Here is a 16146-nt window from a genome sequence, read left to right on the forward strand (position 1 = left end):
TGAGAACAGTCAGGTAGGATCACATATGTCACCGTGAAACACTACTTCTCCACGTAGCCAAAGCTAACCAAAGATTTCTGTCCTAGGTCCACCTAGAAGAGATCACTTAAGAGGTAAAGAAACTGAAACTCCATTAGCAAAGGCAGTTCCACATCTCAAGAAAACTTGTGCTAGGCGCAGAACTCTTTTCTGGGGGTCCACTTTCCCTACCACCTCCTTATCCCATTCTGTACCCATTCCTTTGCTTCTCCCATCCTGAAACTGCCGCCTGTAAGACAGAACTACTTCGTTTTCCTTCCTCAAGTGCCATTGCATTCCACATACCTTCTTGTAATAACAAGTCATACATTTCCCTTCAGCAACCAAGAACTGACTTTTATACTGGCATTCGATATAGCGCGCCACCCCCCACCAACAAGAACAGAAGAGAACAAAACAAAACAATTGCTTTCTTACATTTAACATGTCAGGATGGTGCCAGACACTATTCATGGAGAGTCAAAAATCTCTTTTGTTTCTGTGTAAAAGGGAGGTCCGTTCAAGTCGTGAGTGTTTCAGAACTTTCATTTCTTTGGAAATGACCTAGCTATGAAATACACTGTCGTCACTTGGTTTAGCACAAGGATAGAAACTCGGGGAACCAAAACACCTGGAGAAACGTTTTTCAGTTCAGTTCAGTTCAGTTGCTCAGTCGTGTCTGACTCTTTGGGACCCGGTGGCCTGCAGGATGCCAGGCTTCCGTGTCCGTCACCAAGTCCAGGGGCTTGCTCAAACTCATCTCCATCAGGTCAGTGATGCCATCCAACCATTTTATCCTCTGTCGTCCCCTTCTCCTCTGCCTTCAATCAAGACTATGAGAGGCAGATATTTTAGAGTATAATCATTGTTAAGAGTTTGTCTAAAAGCTCATATCACATTTACGTTTTTTTCTTTTGATGTTGTCGTTTCCAGGTACTTTCTTGCTGACAGGCTTGTGACAGATATAACAATAGAGCAATTTTTACCTCAAAGGAAGCCTAGGCACTATGAACATGTTGTGCTTAATGTTGTTGACTCTTAGACATGTCTATAGTGGAGGAGCAAAACCAAAAATACTAGATATTTCATATTGACTAGTTCCCAGTTCACGGGACTCTGACGTTCATTTAGGTCAATGTTTTCTTGTATTTCCAGCAGTTTGATTTGGAAGCGCTGCCTTGTCTTGAGACCATTGAAATCAGAACTCAGAACTTGAGCAATATTATCAAAAACCACAAGGCTCACACTGACACATACCTAAATCCAGAGAGAGAGACAAGACATCTTCCAGTTTTCCGCCTGAGATTTAAAATATTTCTTTGAGCCGGTCTCCTGGGGAGTGGGGGATGGGGGTGGGGGTGGGGGTGGCAGCGAGGCAGGCTTGGGTAACAAGCTAATTGTTGGTCATTGCATATGCAAAGAACCAGCTTTCCCGGTTCCAAGGAAAAAAGTTTCCTTGGTAACCAACTTTGTCTGGTTCTATAGACTCTCATGGCCCTCCTAGGTCAGGTCACCTTGCCTTGCTGTAGTCCTCGTTTGATCCCTAAATCATAGACAGCTTGGATTGTCCCTGTGGGGTGGATGTATTGTCCTCCTGTTTGAACTGGCGGCAGTAGCCAGAGCCTCTCCTGGAACCGGGCGTGGGGGCGGGGCTCACCGGGAGCCCCCGGTGAAGGTGAGCAGCGCGCCGCGCCAGGAGTGGGGCGAACCCTGGCGGCGTGGGTCGGGGTTCCGGTGGGGAGGGGGTGGGGGGCGGTCTCAGTTGTGTTCTCCGGGGTCCCCACTGCGGCTGGGAAGGCAACGGGAGCGCGGCAGGGGCGGGGCGAACCCGGGCGGCGCGGGGCGGGGTCCGGTCTCGGCTGGGGTGGGCTCCTGGCGGGGGTGGGGGAGGGCTTCCCAGTTGTGCTCTCGGGGGTCGCCATTGCGGCTGGGCACGCCCATTTCGTGCGCTCCTGGGTCCCCAAGGATCGGCATCCAGTGGGCGCAGCGGAGGGGTGCGGACCACGGGTCAGGGCACTGGGACTGCGTGGAGCAGGGAACCACGTATTCCGCCCTCTGTTGGCACGTTCTCGGAGCTCCCCCACCTGGCGGTCGCAGAAAGGCCTCGCCTTTGGGGTCAAGGCCTTTACCGCTCCACCCCTCTGCTGAAAAATCTCCGAGTCTGCGCGGGTTTCCCAAGCAGCCTAGTGTCCGCTGGAAGTCCAAGGGACAGAACCCTGAATCTTGGCTGGCTGGCCCAGCCCTGCTTCTGGCACTTTGTAGGCCAGCGGGCCCTGGAGCACCTGCTGGGATGGGAAAGGGAAGGGTCCACGAATTGCACCCTAGAAACTTAGTAGGGTGCATGGATTTCAAACCCTGGTGGCCGCCCAGGCAGCAAAGAAGGGGGGAGGGCATCTTGCTGCCCTTTCATGGCCGAATCTGTGGCTGTCCTGCTGCGTGGGCCTTTTCAAGGGGACCTTGTGCAATAAAAGTTTGGTATTTTGGAACTGAATGATTAGAACTTGTAAAAAGTTTAAATTATGTGGTGGTGTAATTCAACACAAAACCAAACCAAACCAAGCTCCAAGTGTTTGGCACAGGGAGGTTTAAATATTGAAGGCCTGTTTTCCTTCCACTGTGGCATTCTATCAAGAAGTGTGTGGGATTTTTTTTTTTTTAAAGAAACGTGTTTGAAGTGAGGGAAACAGGAAACCCAGAGGTGCCCCTGTAGTTTGGGGAAGGCCTTAGGAGGTCACTTGGAAATGCTGCTGGCTGTGGGGAAAGGGGGAAGATGGGCTGTGCAGGCTTGTCCTTTGCATGCATGTTCTTGTGTGTGGAAACCCAACTCGGAGCCATCTCCTGATGCGTAAGCATTTCGCAGACAAACCTTGAGCTAAGCAATGCCTTTGTTCCTAAGGAAATGTTTGTCTTAAGCGATGTACATATCCTATGGATTTCCGCTGGACTCTGGCTTCAGGTCGGTTCCCCCAATAGGCTCAGAAACGACTTGAACAAAACAGTATGTTTTCCTCCTACCTTGTTCTCCTCATCTATGTTAAGGAAATGCTATAGTTGCCTGGAATACTGCCTTTCTTCAAGATTCATGTCAATCAGTTTTTGGCCCCGGAGGACTCACCTGCTGCCAATGTGACCTCAAGGCATGTCGTGGGGGAGGGGCCTGGTGCCATTCCCTGAGACAGTGCCTTTCTTTCCTGAGCTGACTGCTAGTGCCGGTAGAATATCTGGCTAGAGCCCAGCAGGGCGTACACCCCGCCTCAAGTCTAAGTCAGCAGCTTTCTCTATCTCTTTTATACTTCAATAACAGTTGATGGCACAAAAGCTCTGAGCGATCAACTCATATCGAATCTTCATTTCAGATTGAAGATGCATTCCATGGGATTGCCATCTTAAGTCTTTCCATCGTTATGGAATATCTGTCCATGTATTCAGGACAGTTTTCAGCCAGGGTGTATAACTTCCAGCGTGCCAGTCTTGTCATCGTCAGTACATCCATGGCAAAGTGTGGTATTCATGTTGACATTATTGAAAGGGAATTTTTTAAATTTCCTTTTCAGATTATTATCTGCTAATGTATACAGATAAAACTGTGTAATCATTCGTTTTTATCAGTTTGGACAGCTTGAGAGTTGTCTTTAATTTCTTTCCTTTCTTATACTTTAGGATTTTCCGGGCACATACATGTACTGCCTCACCCCTAATCTCAGTCATGTGTGCAAAGAACTTCTGTCCTTTTATTTGTTTATTGATTTGTTGCAACATTGAATTCGTTTGGACTATGCTGGGTCTCTGCTGCAAGATGGAAGTCGCTAGGACCTCTGGACTGCAGTCTGCCATCTCTTACTGACCTCTTGTTGACCTCTGTAGAATCCTGGTTGGTGGGAGCTTGTTAGTTCCTTGTTCCTTACCAGGACCTCCTGTGGTAAGATGACTCATGCAGGTCTTTTCTCTTCTATTTTGCCTGGAAGGTTGGGTGGTCACTGGTTCAGTTAACAGAGTGTCTTTTGGTTCTCTGGAATAAGGTCCTTCACAAGGTCAATGTATAAAATTGTAAAAGTCAATATTTGAAATAATGTATATTCCTATTTGGTAATTTTGCTTTTTTGTTGTGTGTTAGAACTCATCACCAGACCAAAAGTCATGGAGAGCTTTTGTTGTTTTCTCAAATTGTATAGTTTTTTAAATGGAATTCTGGTGTTAGTTGCAAAGTTTGTGCTTCTGTTCATTTCGTTTTTTTTAATAAACAGTTATTTATTTCTAGTTGATTGATCACTGCTTTACAATATCGGTTTGATTTGTCATACATCCACGCGAACGAACCATAGACGTACTTGTGTCCCCTCGCTCTGGAAACTCCCTCCCACATCCCATCCATCCCCACCTCTCTAGGTTATTACAGAGCCCCAGTTTGAGTTCCCTGAGTCCTAACAGCAAATCCCACTGGTTGTCTACTTACAAATGTTGGTGTACATGCATCCATGTTGCTCTCTCCATTCCCCACCCTGGTCCGTAAGTCTGTCCTCTATGTCTGCATCTCCGGTGCTGCTATGTGAACAGATTCGTCAGACCCATCCTTCTCAATTCCATGTTTTCCTCTTTCTGACTGACTTGCCTGTTTAATACGCTCTCGGTTCATCCCCTTCCTTAGAGCGGACTCAAATATGTTCCTTTTTATGGCTGCATTCCATCCAGGCTCTGACTGTTCCTTAGCCGTGTTTTGAGGAGGGTCATGGAGCCATTGTGCTCCATTTCAGTTTGGGCTTCCAGTCTGAGTGCTCACAGCAGAGCTGCTTGTGAGTGAGCCCTCTGAGGTCTGTGAGCATGGGGCTGCCCGCTCTTCCCTGGTGGGAGCTCTGTCTCCTCAGGACCCTCAGGACTCGGGCTCTGGGGTTATGGGGCTGCATCCCAGCTGAGAGGAGAGGGGTTGCCTCAGTGCCCGCCAGCAGGGAGACGCTGCAAGAGGGGAAAATGAGGACGAAGTAGATGTTTCCTGTGTGCAGCTGAGTGCTGACCAGAGGTCCATCTCAGAGCACTTGGGGAGTGGGGGGGGTGGGGAGAGCTCCATGTACAAATGGCAGGTTTTCAGTTCGATTTCTGTTCGATGGCCTAGAGGATGACCTTCGCAGATGTTCTTCTGAGTAGTTGGCCAGTTTTCCTGTCCCTGTTTCTTCAGAAGAGTGTCCTTTCCTCTTGGCTCATTCGTTTGATTTTCATGAACTGACCATGTCCATGTGGGTTCACTCCTGGGCTCTCTCTTCTTTCCTGGAGTCCCTGTGTCTGTGTTCCTGCCAGTTCCTCACTGTGGTGGTTACTACAGGGCCGTGCTGTAGTTTGAAGTCGGAGAGGAAGATATCTCCAGCAGTGATCTTCTTTCTCAGAGTCTTCTTGGCCCTTTAAGGTCCTGTTCAATATTAGCAGCCTACTAGTAGGAGTATTTCTGTTTCTGTGAAAAGGCCATTGAATATCATTTTGTGATGGCAGTCAGTGTATTTGTTGATGGCTTTGTTTGAAATGGGCATTTGAATTCCTCTTGTTCCAGTGTTTGAGCGTGGTGTCGTTTTCTGTTTATTTGTGTTTTCTTTGGTTTCTTTATCAGTGCTTTCTAGTTTTCTGACTACTGGTCTTTTATGTCCTTGATTAAGTTTGTTGCTAGATGTTTTATTCTTTTGGGTGCAATTATAAGTGAGATTTTCTTAATGTTTGTTTCTGTTTGTTATTAGTTTATAGAAACGCAAGTGATTTTTATGTATTGATTGGGATTGTAAGTTGTAGTAGTTTCTATGATTGTAAATTGATTGAAAATTATTCAACTTTACTGAATGTAGTCTAACAACTTTTTGTGAAGTTATGGGGAACATTTTATTTGCAAAATCTGTTTGTTCTGCAGACCCAAGGCACAGTGGTTACTAATAGACTTCCCACAGTACTTCTTCATTCCATGTGGACTCCTACAAGGACAGTGGAGCATCACAGCTTCCCTTGAACTTCGCCTGGGTAAGTCTGAACTCTATAGAAAATTTTCTGCCTGTCTAATTCGATTTTCTTTTATGGTATCGACTTGTTTGTTTTGAAACATAATTTCCTTTCTGGGTAAAATGTACAGAAAACTCCTAGCAAAGGGAAAAAGTGCTCGCATTTGCCACATCATCTAAATCACTCTATGTGTTTTATTCAAAGTGGGTGCATTCTCCTGCAGAACCTCCACATAATCTCCAAAATCAGGACATCATTTGATTTCTGCACTATAATGTAATCCACAGCCCCACTTCCCTTTCAGCAGTTGTTCAATTGTATGAATATATCTTTTCTTCCCACCCCCCCCCCTTTTTTTTTAGGAATGCTATGGAGATGTACGTTGATTTGGACAAACTTGATGGACTTAGAGCAGACGGTGAATATGGGATCTGTGTGGCCTTTTCTCTATGGATATTTTTCGCTAAAGATGGTTTTAATGTTTATTCATGTTATAAAATGTGTGAATCCTGCATTCTTTTTTTTTCTCCATAGTAATTAAAAATAAATAACATGCCATTTACCATTTAGCTATTTGTAAGCATACAGTGTTGTAGTATGAACTCCCTTTCCTTGTTTTGCACACCGGTTTATTATGTGTACCTCATGCGTGCTTTGAAGAAACTCAGGAAACTGAGTCAGTGACTGAAATGGCCCAAGATATCACGTTAGATACCATCTTCATCTAAAACCAAACCAGGGGCTTCCTGGTGGTCCAGTAGCTAAGACTGGACACTCCCAAAGAAGGTGACCCAGGTTCAATCCCTTTTCCGAGAACTAGATCTCCCATGCCACAACGCAGAGTTGCATCCTTTACCTAAATATCTGGCTGGCTTCAATGAAGGTCGATCTGGTGCAGCCAAATACAAAAAAAAAAAAAAAAATCAATATTAATAAAAATAAAACCAAAGGAAAGGAAGGATATGGTCGTTCTACAGATTTACATCTTAGGTTTTCCTATTGATTTAAAAAAAAAAAAGAGTTTCACAAGACTGTCATCCTTCTATCTGGTCGAGGATTCCTTTGAAATGAGATTTCTCTTGTAAATGTGACTCACAGAAGAGCCGTCTTGAACTTGGGTGTGAGAGATGAGCATGTGTCCTCTTAAGAAAAAGAAAGTTAATTAGGTCCAACTAATTTTCATGCTGAAGTGGTATATTTTGGGGTAGCATTTGCTTCCCTTCACTTTGGATGTATCCCAATTTGCTTACACAGTCATCGCCCGAAGACATCCTGATATTTGAAAGTCTTTAGGTCTTAGAAGTAGAGCTGTGTGTAATTGTGTGATACTTTTTGTCTGGACACTTTTTCAAAGCTGTTTAGTAAGTGCTAGGCGTGTAGTGTTCAGGTCACAGGTGAGCCTTGTTTAGCTGTGGAAAAATCCAGCTAAGTTTCTCTGGCACGTGGGATCTTCCTGGGTAAGGGATCGAACTTGAGTGTCTTGCATCATCACGCAGATTCTTTACCACTGAGCCACCAGAGAAGCCCCGCGCCCCCTTCCCCTTTTTGAGCTTACTGGATCTAATAGGTGTGCAGTGCTACTTCACTGCTGTTTTACCTTGTAATTTCCTAATGACATATGATTTTGAGTATTTTTGATATGCTGATTTACTATCTGTATCTTTCATTTGACCAGGAGTTCAGATTTACACTCTTTTAATGATGTTGTTTGTTCCAGATATTTTGGTATATTTGGAGTACGATCCTTTATCATATATGTATTTTGTCAATACATTTTTCTGTGGCTTGCATTTAAGTTGTGTGAAAAAGGTTTTTCACAGTTTAAATTTATAATGTTTTAAAGTTCATGTTATAATTTTTATGTCCGTTTTTGGATAGACTTTAGTGTGGTTTTTTTTTATTATTAAATTTCATAAGCAGAACTAAGGTACTGTAGATACAGTTTTAAGCAAAGCTGAGGTGCCATAGATACAATTTTGCCTTTTGTCTGTTGAGACGTTTGAGTGAGGTTGGTATACATTGTAAAATTATATCTACATTCATTTGACTGGATATGACTTCCAATTATTTGTATAATCGGTTTTGGAGATGTCATGAGAAGTCAGTTTCCCCAAGGGAAACTGGGCGGGTTCTGTGAAACATGAACTGTCTTCGATCCCTGGGAATCCCTTTCTGTTCTTCTGGCTTTGGACTTGACTTGTTTGGATATTTCATACTAGTGGAATCACGGAACGTTTCTCCTATTTTGGTTTATTTCACTTAATATAATGACCATAAGGTTCGTCCACATTGTGGCATTGTCAGAATTACCGACTTTGAAGGGCTGAATCAGATTCCATTGTGTGTCTACCACAGTTTGTTTATGGAACTGGCTGTCCATGGACACTTAGATTGCCTCTGTTTGTTGGCCAGTGTGAATCACGCTGTTGTGACTATGACTGCAGAAATATGCATTTTTTTTTCAGCCCCCTTTTCCAAACCTTTTGGGTACATAGCATGAATTAGAATTGAAATATCTGTTTGTTCCATGTGTTAGTTTTGGAGTAATTTCTGTAGTGTCTTGCGCAGTGGCAGAACCATTTCAGTTTATCTTTTTGTATGGTAGAATACTGTTCAAGCTTTTGAATATACCCTGTGATGCATATTCATTCACCCACCGATGGACACTTGAATGGGTTCTACCTTTGGGCTATTGTGAATAAGGTCGCTATGAATATTTGTGTACCAGTTTTTGTTTGAAGTATTAACAACTACATAGTACTACGTATGAAAGAAACCACAAGGACCTACTCTATAGTTTCAGAAACTGTATTGAATATCCTATGATACATATAATGGAACAGAATCTCCAAAGGAATATATGAAAAAGACACAATACCCTGATAATTATTGTGCCAACACTGTGTATTTCTACACACCACTAAAATAGTCACATTCGTAAGTATATTTCACTGCTTGGTTGTATAAAAATAGAGAAGTCGAACAGAGAAGAAATAAACTTCCTGTCATTGCTCATCATCATTTATGCACTATTACTACCTGTAACACGCGTTGTATAAATAAGTGCTGGACTAGGAACTTACATTCGTGTAAACCAAGAGATGGTGAAGGGGTAAGGAAGTACAACTTACTGAATTCCTTAACAAAGGATTATGGAACTCTATGCACATGAAGTGAATGAAAGTCAAACGGTTTAGTTTAGCCACATTCTTCCTAGAGTGATGAGCTTCCACCCCACCCAATGTTAGCTCACAATTAAATCCTGCAGTCATCTGGCCTCAGTGTGTGCTTCCTGCCATCCAGAACGCAAAAGTGAGGAAGTCCTGACAAAATCGTTGCTATTTTTCTTTTTTGGATTCGTATTTTATCGCAGGGCTTGGGAAAAAGAGGGCCTAGCCTGTTTTCAGAGTTGCATCCCAAGGCTTGCTCTGGCGTGTTACCTATGTTGACAAACTGCTGATCCTGTTCAACAAAGGACAGTGATCTGCACGTCAGTATCTGTTGCTTGAGCTGGAATAGTAGGCATCCCTTCAAGTGCAGTCCTTCATGCTGAGGCAGGTCTACCTGAAGCAGTAGCATAAGATGAACACATTGATCATATAGACATCGCATCCCATGAATTTGTAAGAATTTTTCAGGTATACCGATCATCATTGGAGGAACGGACTTGTCCCAGTAATAACTGGAGTATCCAGCATAACAACAGTTCCTTGACTAAATAATATGCTTATGGGTACTTCTTCCAGCGTTCTTTCTCCTACCTCGGTCATGAACAGGAGAAGCTGATGGCAGTGGTTCTTGAAATGTGTATCGATTCCTTGGCAGCACGGTCAGTAAATACTCTGCCTACCAGCGCAGGATATGGAAGTGATGTGGGTTTGATCCCTGGGTCGGGAAGATAACAATTCATACACTCATTTTATGTGAACAAGTTTTATACTCATGAGTGTTTTTCTTCTGTATACAGAATATATAGGTGAACTATAAAGAAAGCTGAGCACAGAAGAATGGATGCTTTCGAACTGTGGTGTTGGAGAAAACTCTTGAGAGTCCCTTGGGTTTCAAGGAAATCCAACCAGTCCATCCTAAAGGAAATCCGTTCTGGGTGTTCATCGGAAGGACTGATGGTGAAGCTGAAACTCCAGTTTTTGGAGAGCTGACTCATTTGAAAAGACCCTGATGTTGGGAAAGATTGAAGACAGGAGGAGAAGGGGACGACAGCAGATCAGCGACCCAATGGTCACGAGTTTGGGTAAACTCTGGGAGTTGGTGATGGACAGGGAGGTCTGGCATGCTGCGGTTCAATGGGGGTCGCAAAGAGTCGGACACGACCGAGCGACTGAACTGAACTGAACAGGAAAACAAATGCTGTTCAAGGACACTGAAAGAACCCTGATGTTGAAAAGCAGATCTGTATTGTGAGCAATGCTTAGAAATCCATGAGTTGACACATAGTATTACGCCTATCATCCTTGTAGTTCCCTCAGTGAAATATGTTGCGAAAAGCTCTTCCTTTGTGGTATAGATTCATGAAGAAGCTAAATAGCATGAATCCTTTACGTTGACAACTGTGAATTTAAATCTCCTGTGAATCCTGTGTGACAACCACACATACCAACATGATTTATTAGTATTCTATCAATATTTTTAGTCCTACTGTATTTCAACTAAAAATGTCACTATACAATGGTACATGAAGTCAAGACATAAAATCAGGGCAAATACAAAATATTCCATCCTTTGAGAAACGGAGCGAAAAAATATTGTGCTTTGACTATTGCATTTTTATGTAGTAGATCCTTAAGTATTTTATTCACCACACCCAACTGAATGGTCCACAAATGCTTCAGAGAGGAAAGGATTATTTCTCTTTAATAATGAGGAGTTCAACTGCTCTCAAAGCAAATACCAGACAGTAATCACCATGCAGGACAAAGTTGATTATTCATATTTAGATTACTCATTCGTTAGCTTGCCAAAGGTTCTAGATCTGTTACCACATTTTTTTTTACATAATATCCGCATGTGAAAGTGAAAGTGGCTCAGTGGTGCCTGACTCTTTGTGACCCCATGGACTATACAGTCCATGGCATTCTCTAGGCCAGAATACTGGAGTGGTAGCTTGTACCTTCTCCAGGGAATCTTCCAGACCCTGGAATGAAACTGGAGTCTCCTGCATTCAGAAAAATCATGTCCCTTGAGTTTCTAGTTTACTGTATAGGACCACGGCAATGTGATTACATAAAATTGCTTAGTTTCCTTTACGTTTCTCTTGTTTGATATAGATAGCAGCCTTTGGTTCTATCACTAGCATTGCAAGTAAAAAGAAAAAAAACATAATTAGAGCTCCAATAGTATTTTTACTGTTAACGATAAGTATAGCATAATGTGCGACCTAGCAACAGCTAGTGAGCCTAGGACTGTCTGGAACATTCTTGGATCCTGCAGGAAAACACCCTGTGTGCGCCCCTCGATACCGGGCCTAGAGACCAAAATGTACATGAAAGGAAATAGTGGAGCTGAGCAGAGTAATGCGCCCAAACATGTCTGACAGAGTGCCGCAGCCTGCTCCTTCATGGGCAATGCCACTATAACCTAGGAATGTCATTACATGGTTCACAGATGGCATGCAAGATGCTCGGCCCTGACACTGAGCTCAGCCCTGACTCTGAGTTTCGGTCCTCTGAGAAGATCTGGACGTCTCCCATTGTAGAAGCTAACCTGTTCCTTCCAAATACACGCTTGCAAACACACACCAGTTGGCTGACTCTCCTTCTACAAGGGAGGCTTCGTTTACCCGCATTCGGTGAACTTCGCTTCCCAGCTGACGGACAAACCACTTATTGTAAGTATTTTCTCAGGGACAGTTTCCCCGGGGCTGGGGCTGAGATAAGGGACCCAAACTCATAGGGAAAGGCAAAACCACATCCACATGTCTTTGCTCTGTAGGAGAGCTCTAGTGTACATAAGCCTGTACATAAGTGAACGCAGACACTCTGTGTGTGTGTTGCTGAGTACCCAAAATAGGGCCACAAGGAGCCTCATGCTCTCCATGTGGCGTGGAAGCTGTGCAGCCACGCAGCAGCTGAAGAATCCAACCAATTGCTCTTTTCTTACCTCTGACAGAGCTCGCATTGCCGTAGCCCTTGGCAGTTTGGAAACACTGGACCCTAACCCCTCTCAAAGTAGGCCTGGGTTCTAGTTCGAATAGAAAGGCAATAGTGGAGCTGAGGACGGGAACGCGCCAGTCATTTATCACACGCTCCCGCAGCCTGCTACTACAGGGACACTAACGCTAGAAGCTAGGAATGTCTTTGCAAGGTGCGCAAAGGACAGGGGAGAACCTCGACCCTGACTCTAGTATTTCAGTCCCCTGAGCAGATCTGAGGTTCTCCCGCTGTAGAAGCTAACCCATTCCTTCCAAATACAGGCTTCCTAACACAGGGCCAGTTGGCTGCCTGCTCTTCCACGAAGCAGGCTTCCTTTACTTACAAACTGTGAATTCCACTTAACAGCCTGGAGGAAAATCACTTCTTGGAAGATTTTTTTCAGAGGCTGTATCCCCAGAGCTGGGGCCAAGCTAGGGTACCCATACTGACAAGGGAAGGCAAAACCACATCCAATGTCTTTGCTCTGTAGGACAGCTTTCGTGAACCTAAGTCTTTCAGGAATATTTCTGGCTCCAACAGAGTCAAATTCTGAGTGTGAAGCTGCACAGCCAAATAGGGGCACAGAGAGCCTGATTCTCTCTGTGTAGCTTTGAAACTGTCGTTCAAACAACAGCTTGAGAATCCATACAATGCTTTCCCTTACCTCAAAGAGAGTTCTCATTGCTGTAGCCCTTGGCAGCTTGTCGAAATCCGCACCCAAACCTTTCTCCAAGTAGGCCTGGGTCCTAGTTCGGATGAACATGCAATGGCGGAGCTGAGGCCAGTAAGGCACCAGTCAGGTCTCACACACTCTGGCAGCTTGCTCCTCCAGAGACAGTAAGGCCTCTTTTACTCTGCAGGAGGCTCGCTCTTACTTCCTGTGAACAGTGTTTCCCAGCCTGGGCGAAAAGCAGTTCCTGGAGATCTTTACTCTGGCTGTTTCCCCGGAGCCGGGTGGACTTTGGGGACCCCACTCACAGGGGAAGGCAGAACCACATGGACAGGTCTATGCTCTGTAGGAGAGCTCTACTGAACCTCATCTCGGAGGAACATTCTTTGCTCCTATAGAGACATTTCTGGGTGTGAAGCTGCATACCCAACATAGGGGCACAGAGAGCCTGATTCTCTCTGTGCAGCTTTGATGCTGTCATTCAGAAAACAGCTTGAGAATCCATACAATGCTCTCCCTTACTGCTGAGAGAATTCTCATTGCTGTAGTCCTTGACAGTTTGTAGAAATCCGCACCCAAACCCTTCTCCAAGTAGGCCTGGGTCCTAGCTCGGAACAACAGGCAATGGCGGAGCTGAGGCCAGTAAGGCACAAGTGAGGTCTCACACACTCTTGCAGCCTGCTCCTCCAGGAGCAGTAAGGCCTCTTTTTCACTGCAGGAGGCTCGTTTGCCTTGCCTTGCCTCCTGTGAACTGCATTTCCCAGCCTGGGCGCAAAGCTGTTCCTGGAGATCTTTTCTCAGGGGCTGTTAACCCGAAGCTGGGTCGGACCTCGGGGGCCCAACTCACAGGGGAAGACAAAACCACATGGACAGGTCTATGCTCTGTAGGAGAGCTCTAGTGAACGTCATCTCTCAGGAACATTCTTGGCTTCTACAGAGACACCTCTGTGCGTGAAGCTACACACCCAACATAGTGGCAAAGGGAGTCTGATTCTCTCCATGGGGTGCTGATGCTTTGTGTCAAAGCACCTGCTAAGAATCCATCCGCATAGGCTTCCCTCACCTTGACAGAGGTCTCATTGCTGTAGTCCTTGGCAGTTTGGAAAGAAGCAGACCCTTACCCTTCACTAAGTAGGCCCTTGTCCTAGTTTGAATGGAAAGGCAATAGCTGAGCTGAGGCCAGTAAGGCCCCCGTCAAGTCTGACATATTCCCGAAGCCTGCTCCTTCATGGAAAATAACGCTAGAATCTAGGAATGTCTTTGCAAGGCTGGCAAAGGGCAGTCAGGAACCTTGACCCTGCCTCTGGAATTTCTATCTTCTCAGCAGATCTGGAGGTCTCGGTCAGGAGAAACTAACCCATTCCTTGCAAATAGAGGCTTCCAAACACAGGCCGGTTGGCTGCCTCTTCTTGCCCGAAGGAGGCTTGCTTATCCCGCCTCCTGCAAACTCCACTTCCCAGCCTGGGGGATAAGAGGTTCTTGGAGATCTTTTCTCAGAGGCTGTTTCCACAGAGAAGGGGCTGAGCCCAGAGACCCACACGCACAGGGGAAGGGAAAACCACATGGACAAGTCTTTGCTCTCTAAGAGAGCTCTAGTGAACCTCAGTCTTTGACGAACGTTCTTGGCTCCTACGGGGACACCTCTGTGTGTGAAACTGCGTACCGAACATGGGGGCAAAGAGCCTGATTCTCTCTGCAGGTTTAATGCTGTCGTTCAGAAAACAGCTTGAGAATCCATACAATTCTTGCCCTTACCTCTGAGAGAGTTCTCATTGATGTAGCCCTTGGCAGTTTGAAGAAATCTGCACCCAAACCCTTCTCCAAGTAGGCCTGAGTCCTAGTTCGGAGGAACATGCAATGGCGGAGCTGAGGCCAGTATGGCACCAGTCAGTTTTCACGCACTCTGGCAGCCTGCTCCTCCAGGGACAGTAAGGCCTCTTTTTCTCTGCAGGAGACTCACTTGCCTTACTTCCTGTGAATAGCGTTTCGCAGCCTGGGCAAAAAGCGGTTCCTGGAGATCTTTTCTCAGGGGCTGTTTCCCCGGAGCTGGGGCGGACCTTGGGGACCCAACTCACAGGGGAAGGCAAAACCACATGGACAGGTGTATGCTCTGTAGGAAAGCTCTAGTGAACCTCATCTCTCAGGAACATTCTGGGCTCCTGTAGAGACAACTCTGTGTGTGAAGCTACACACCCAACATAGGGGCAAAAGGAGCCTGATTCTCTCCGTGAGCTGCTGATGCTTTGTGGCAAAGCACCTGCTTGAGAATCCATCTGTTTACGCTTCCCTCACATTGACGGAGATCTTATTGCTGTAGCCCTTGACAGTTTGGAAAGAAGAAGACCCTTACCCTTCATAAAGTAGGCCCTTGTCCTAGTTTGAATGGAAAGGCAATAGCTGAGCTGAGGCCAATAAGGCGCCAGTCAAGTCTGACATATTCCCAAAGCCTGCTTCTTCAGGAAGATAATGGTAGAATCTAGGAATATCTTTGCAAGGCTGGCAAAGGGCAGTCAGGACCCTGCACACTGCCTCTGGAATTACCGACTTCTGAGCATATTGGGAGATCTCCTTTAGGAGAAGCTAACCCATTTCTTCCAAATAGAGGCTTCCAAAAACAAGCCGCTTGGCTGCCTCTTGTTGCCCGAAGGAGGCCTGCTTTTCCCGCCTCCTATGAACCCCGCATTCCAGCCTCTGGGAAAAGCGGATCTTGACTATCTTTTCTCAGGGGTTGTTTCCACGGAGCTGGGGCCGAGCCTGGAGCCCCAAACGCACAGGGGAAGAAAAACCACATGGACAAGTCTTTGCTCTCTAGGAGAGCTCTAGTGAACCTCACTCTGTCAGGAACGTTCTTGTTTCCTATGGAGACACCCCTGTCTGTGAAGCTGCGTACCAAACATGGAGACAGAGAGAGCCTGATTCTCTCTGTGCAGCTTTGAAGCTGTCGTTCAAACAACAGCTTGAAAATCCATACAATGCTCTTCCTTACCCGTGAAACAGTTCTCATTGCTATAGCCCTTGGCAGTATTTAGAAATCCGCAACCAAACCCTTCTCCTAGAAGGCCTGGGTCGTAGTTTGGAGGAATATGCAATGGCGGAGCTGAGGCCAGTAAGGCACCAGTCAGGTCTCACACACTCTTGCAGCCTGATCGTCCAGGGAGAGTAAGGCCTGTTGTGCCCTGCAGGAGGCTCTCTTGCATTACCTCCTGTGAACTGCATTTGCTAGCCTGGGTGAAAAGCGGTCCCTGGAGATCTTTTCTCAGGGGCTCCCTCCCCTGAGCTGGGACGGACCTTGGGGACCCAACTCACAGGGCAAGGCAAAACCATATGGACAGGTCTATG

The 16146-nt window shown here is 45.7% G+C and overlaps 1 long non-coding RNA gene across 2 annotated transcripts in view; it reads left to right on the plus strand.

Moving 5' to 3' along the window:
• The window catches only part of LOC129641141 (uncharacterized), a 115038-nt gene extending 103297 nt beyond the window's left edge, over nucleotides 1-11741 (plus strand). Inside the window, exons 2-4 of one of the 2 annotated variants that reach the window (XR_008709105.1) lie at nucleotides 5903-6009; nucleotides 6351-6406; nucleotides 9956-11741. This is a non-coding gene — a long non-coding RNA (uncharacterized LOC129641141). The remainder of the gene's footprint in view (nucleotides 1-5902; nucleotides 6010-6350; nucleotides 6407-9955) is intronic. The other variant, XR_008709106.1, reaches the window with a different exon arrangement.
• The last annotated feature ends 4405 nt before the right edge of the window (nucleotides 11742-16146 follow it).

The sequence above is a fragment of the Bubalus kerabau genome, unplaced genomic scaffold (genome assembly GCF_029407905.1).
Source record: "Bubalus kerabau isolate K-KA32 ecotype Philippines breed swamp buffalo unplaced genomic scaffold, PCC_UOA_SB_1v2 scaffold_77, whole genome shotgun sequence".
In the NCBI taxonomy this organism is placed as follows: domain Eukaryota; kingdom Metazoa; phylum Chordata; class Mammalia; order Artiodactyla; family Bovidae; genus Bubalus; species Bubalus kerabau.